We start from the raw sequence: 5,934 nt of genomic DNA on the forward strand, positions 1-5,934 counted from the left end.
TCCTCCACGGCCAAACCTGTTACCGCGGCATCAAAAAGGGCGTCTGTTGACGTCCCCGGTCGCTGAACCAATCGTTCCGTTGTAACGGCCTCCGCCTCGCCGATGACCGGGATAGCCCCAGCTAGCGACGGTGACATTACCCCCGCCATTTCGGGCTCTGAGGCGAGTGCCACTGGTGGTACAAAGCTTTCCGAGTCCGGAATTACATTCCTTGGAGCCGTCGCATGCTGGCTTTCGCTCCGAGTTGATTCCATTGCTCCGTCATCCGTTTTGTCGGTCGCACGATCCAAAGTACTTTTTTCGTCGTCGGATTCCGTAGAATCCCCTGACCCGAGCAATTCCTGGTATGACATTGCTCGCCTCGCAGGTACACCCGTTCCCTTCTGGATTTTTGCAGAAACGGTTCCTCTTGAATTTTGTGAACTCCACGGACGTTTGGATCGTAACAGCTCGAACGACGTTTTCAAACGTTCTTCTTTGTCACTTAGCGCTCGACTCTTGGCTCTTGTTACCTTTTGCGGAATCTTTGTACCCGTCCTCTTCTTCTGGTTCCTCTTATGCCGACGTCTTTGCCTTGTTTTATGCGTAGCGCGAGTTTCAACTGATGCGGTTGTTAGCTCATCTTGTTGTGTGCATTTGTTGTTGTCTACTTCGTGCTGTTGTTTTTCCCGGATTATTTTTGGAGACTCCACTCGGTTCGTTTGTTGTTGTTGGCTCACGTGATGTTGTTCATCGACCGTTTGTTGTGGTGAACCTGTGGCTACCGGCTGTTCCGCTGGGAATGCTTTCGGCAACGACTGCCTTACCGGCACCACCTCTGTCTCCGTTAAGACGCGCTCCAGAAATCGAGCCTGCTCCATAATCTCCCGGGTTTGCGATTGATAGCGCACCACCCGTTCGTGGACTCGTTGCACTAACTCCTCTCTGTACGTGCAAGCTTCCACCAGGTTGCTGTGTGTTTGTTGCAGCGTCTGAGCCAGCTCTTGAATTCGTACCAAGAACACGTCATGCGAGGTGAGCTCATCTTTCGCCTGTTGTTGGTCCGGCTCCATCTCATGCTCTGGTGACGAACGTGACATCCTCGTACGGTCGTCTGAACGTTCCGCTGGAATCAAAAATAGGACACCAACTCGTGAGTATAGTTCGTTTACTGCGTTCTGACCGATTGAAACTGCAATCTTTGTTACAGCCCCAATTACGACAAACCACTGTCTCAACCACACGTTTGAGACACGCACTACCACACTGACCGCGTCGGTAGCGGGCGCGACTCGTGCGTTTGTTACTCGAGCACGTACAACGTTTCTAGTCACTACCGAATGACTTTCGAGCTCGGATGCGAATGTCGACGATATAAAGTTATCCTGAACTGACAAATCGATTAATACCCGTCCGTGCACCGTGCCGATGCATCCAATTGTGGTAGGCACTGGCACCCGACCATCTAGAACGTCACGTGCACGCGCGTATCGCTCCGACACTACACTTGTTTCCGGCACAAACACATCTGTTTCATTGTCACTTTCCGTTGACACTTGTGACAACGGAATGGTGTCCGGAGTGTTTTCTCGTTCCGGTGTCTCCGAACTCGAGTAATTGTCTGGTTCCGTGTCCATGGTTATTATACACACTTGAAACTGTTCGTTTGCAACCATCCAGTCACGTACCTTTCTTTCGCACCGTTTGGTTTTCTTTAGGTTCGTCGTAATCGTGGATTGTTTTCTTTGGAGTGACGATTCGTCACGTTGTGAAACCTTGTTTCGCCCATAACTTCCGCTCAACGAATTTCGTCCAGGGTTAAGTTTTCGATCGTTACGTGACTTTTTCACAACTCGTCCAACTTTTGAAATTTCCGTTACCGATGACATACCTTCGCCGAGTTGACGCCGTCTTGACACAAATTCTCTATGACTTGAATTTGAGCTGACCCGGTTAGGTCGCGACACCTGTTGCGAACTAGCCCGGTTAGATTTTTCGATTTTAGTCTTAGTCATTGTTTTTTCACTGACTAATTCTCTTTTCTGTTTCAGGTGTTGCTGCTTCGCCGGATGCTGGATTTCCTCGCTTCCTTGGCTGGATCGACGTCTCTTCGTGGGATTTCGCTGGATANTTTTATCAGGTAAGTTTGGTTTCACTATTTTCTTCTCTTTTGATTGACATTGATGTTTTTTCTTCCTTTTTAGGTTTCTTTCCTTCTCGGCTTGTTTCCGTTCAACTTCCGCCATTCGAAGATCTTCTGCGTAATAGTTCGCCTTAAACTGCCTGTTGCCGTCGATTCTGTCAATCAGCCACCTTTGACATTCCGGTGTTGCGTTGAAAAGCCGTTGTCTCATTGTTTCCGATTTGTGATGATATCTTCCCGTATCTCTTTTTTCTTGATTATATTCGTGACATAATCGTTTTACTTCTTCCTTAGNGACTTGCGGGTATTCTCTATCCAAAGGATTATTTGGGATCACTTTGTCACCAATTTCAGGTAATTTTGACAAAATGACCTGTATTGGTCCTCTTTTTTGTTTTCGTTCGACTTCCGCCATTCGGAGATCCTCCGCGTAGTAGTTTGCTTTAAACTGTCTGTTGCCGTCTATTCTGTCAATCAGCCATCTTTGACANTCCGGTGTGGCGTTGAAAAACCGTTGTCTTAACGTTTCCGATTTGTGATGGTATTTTCCTGTATCCCTTAATTCTTGATTATACTCGTGACATAATCGTTTTCTTTCTTCCTTAGAGACTTGTGGGTACTTTCTATCCAGAGGATTATTCGGAATCACCNTGTCGCCAACTTCAGGTAAGTTTATTAAAAAGACCTGCCTTGGTTTTTTAGCTTCACTCGAATTTTGTTTTTCTTTCAGACTCATAGCNGCTNCCGGTCGATACTTGGCTTGACGATGAGGTCTTANNTGACGTGAATTATAAACTCCAATAACTNNTCCGTCATCATCNTCNATTAAATANGCATTNGTCCGGATTTCTTCTTTGATTTTGTACGGACCGTTGTANACCAAGTGNATTTTTCTTGTTAATCGACGACTNGCATCGGAGCGGCGATGGATTTTNACCCATACCATGTCTCCGACTCTATACNTTGGTGCAGTTTGTTTTTTCTNAGCCTGTTTNNTCCTCTCTTCTTGTCGCTCCACNAGCGTTTCTCGTGCTTGNTTNATNAGGTTACGAATATCAGGTAGTGGTTCTTGNTCCGGAATCAACAATGGAGGTACATCCTCTTGATAGTGGATGTTTTGNTGCAAATCCANCGGTCTCAATCCTGTGCTTCTATGCGTGGTGATGTTAATAATTTTTTCGAGCCTTGGCACGACTTTATCCCAAACGGTGTGACGTCCATGCGCATATGCTCGAACAACTCGTCCAATTTCTCGCATAACCCTTTCTACAGGATTTGACTGCGGATTATANGGTGATGTTTGTCTGGTCTTAAAGCCATTGTTTTCTCCAAACATTTCCCACCTTTCAGTGATAAACTGTCCCCCTTTGTCCGTTAGTATTTCGTCTGGTGTGCCTACTTGTGGTAAGTATTTTTCGTATATTACCTGACATATCGTGTCTAACTTTTGATTTGTCAACGGATATAACTTCGTCAATTTAGAAAATTGATCACACAATACTAAGATGTATTTGTGACCATTCGCGGTTTGTGGCAACGGACCGAACAGATCTAACGATACTATTTTTCCCGGTTTTGTTGGAATCTCGTAATAATATTCGCCAACTGTGGCGCGTGTGTAATATTTTGTTGCCATGCATACATGGCACGACGCGACCACATCTCTTACGATTCGATCTACGTTTGCTATGGCGAAGTATCTGTTCAGGAAATCAGTTACTTTGTCCGTACCAAAATGTAAAAGATACCTATGTACGATGTTCACTAATTCCCACGCGATTATTCCAGGTACTAATACTCGCTCGATTCCGTGTTCCCGTTGTCTAACCACGCCTTCTCGTCTTACNAAAATGTGTGGACTTTCGCGTAGCCACATTTCCACATCAGGGTCATTAGTTTGTGCCTCGCGGATTNGATCTAAAAGACCATCAATATTTTCTCCGTCGGTTGGAGAATTAATCAAAGCGACGAACTTAGTATTGTCCTCGCGTCGTTTCGCACTGGTCTCCGCGAAATTTCGAGACAAAGCATCTGCTACCAGGTTGTCTTTTCCGGCCACATGTTGAATTTCCAAATCGAACTCTTGTAAGAAAGCGAACCACCTCGCTATTCGCGAGCTGCTTTCTGTACAGGAGCTCAGAAATTTTAACGCTCGATGATCGGTGTGAACTTTTACTCGGTGGCCCATTAATACCGTGTGCCACTTATGTAATGCCCACACCAGAGCTAAACACTCAAGCTCGGTTATTGTGTAATTTCGCTCAGCGCCCTTAAGACCCCTGCTAGCATATGCTAANACGAATTCTTGTCCTGGTTGTTCGTCTGAATACTGATATAACTTAGCACCTAAACCCGTTGTTGAGGCGTCTATATAAATGCCAAATCTATAACCTCTCTTGAGCAGAAAGAGATCTTCTGCTTGATCNAAAGCNTTTTTGACATTATCAAACGCNTGTTGATGTGCGCTTGTCCANTTAAACTTCACNTCTTTTCTTAACAACGCGTTTAACGGTTCGACNAGTTCTGCTAAGTTTNTAATAAAACGTCTATCCCANTTNACNGTTCCTAAAAANGATTGTAATTGTCTNTTATTGCGCGGTGTAGAAAAACTTTTAACCGCGTCCCGNGTTTCCTGATTGATCGANGCCTTNATCTCTGAATACGTGTGTCCGAGAAAAGTTATTTCATTTTGCGCCCATTGGCACTTGTCTTTNTTAAGTCNNAANCCGACTTGTTTAAGTTTTTCCAATACNTACTCGAGATGTTGGAGGTGTTCTTCTCGAGTNTTTGACGCAATTAAAATNTCNTCGAGATAAACCGTTANGTAGTCGAGATTTTGTTCATTCAAGGCAAGATTCATNGCTCTTGTGAATGACGCTCCCGATGTTTTCANTCCAAAAGGTAATCGACGAAANACATANGTTTGATTGTTAAATAAAAATCCNGTNTACTTCTGNCTTTCCCGTTCTAACGGTATCTGCCAGAAGGCTTTNGTTATGTCCAGTGTAGTGAANAATTTTCGATCTCCAATTCTTCGAAAAACCTCCTCGATGGTNGGTGGTTGGGAANGATCTCCTGCCATGCGTTTGTTTAGTTCNCGCGCATCTAAACACAGTCTTATCTCCCCATTTTTTTTAACTACCGTGACCAGAGGACTAATATACTCGGTTGGAGCTCTCTTTACGATNCCCCGNTCCTCAAGGTCGTTTATGTGATCCGTGACCGCCCTTTTGTGTACTTCCGGTATAGGGTACACCTTTGTTTTGAACGGCACAGTCGACACCATTTGTACCTTGTGTTTGTAATGAGTTACACAGCCTATCTCATCGGAAAANAGTTCTTGATTTGCCGCGAGTATTTCTTGCAGGCGTGCTTCCGCTTCCTCCGAGGTTAACGTACTTACTACAGCTACACGCTGCGTTTCCTCGAGTTCCACCTGCACGTTTTCTCCCACGCAATTTATTACCGCTCGATGTTTGGCCAAAAACTGCATTCCAATGATCATGCTGTAAACCAACTTTTTAACGACTATGAAATCGACCACGTAATTTGAATCCTTTATTCCGACTTCCAAAGCTACCTTAAACACTGCGGGCTCNCCTTTGTCAGTAAACGCTCCTCTCAGTGTAAGTTTGTTAACCGGGATAGTTGTAGTTTCTACACCCGTATTAACCAACTCCTCGTATAGTTCTTTGGAAATTACGTTAATTTGCGATCCCGTGTCAATTAGCGCCATGTACTGCCTGTTTCCAACCGTTACAGGTATTTTGGCACTAACCTGATTTNTCTTTCTCGATTGTTCCTCTGTGAGG

The sequence above is a fragment of the Pseudomyrmex gracilis genome, unplaced genomic scaffold (assembly GCF_002006095.1).
Source record: "Pseudomyrmex gracilis isolate BER0280 unplaced genomic scaffold, ASM200609v1 scaffold_539, whole genome shotgun sequence".
Lineage (NCBI taxonomy): Eukaryota > Metazoa > Arthropoda > Insecta > Hymenoptera > Formicidae > Pseudomyrmex > Pseudomyrmex gracilis.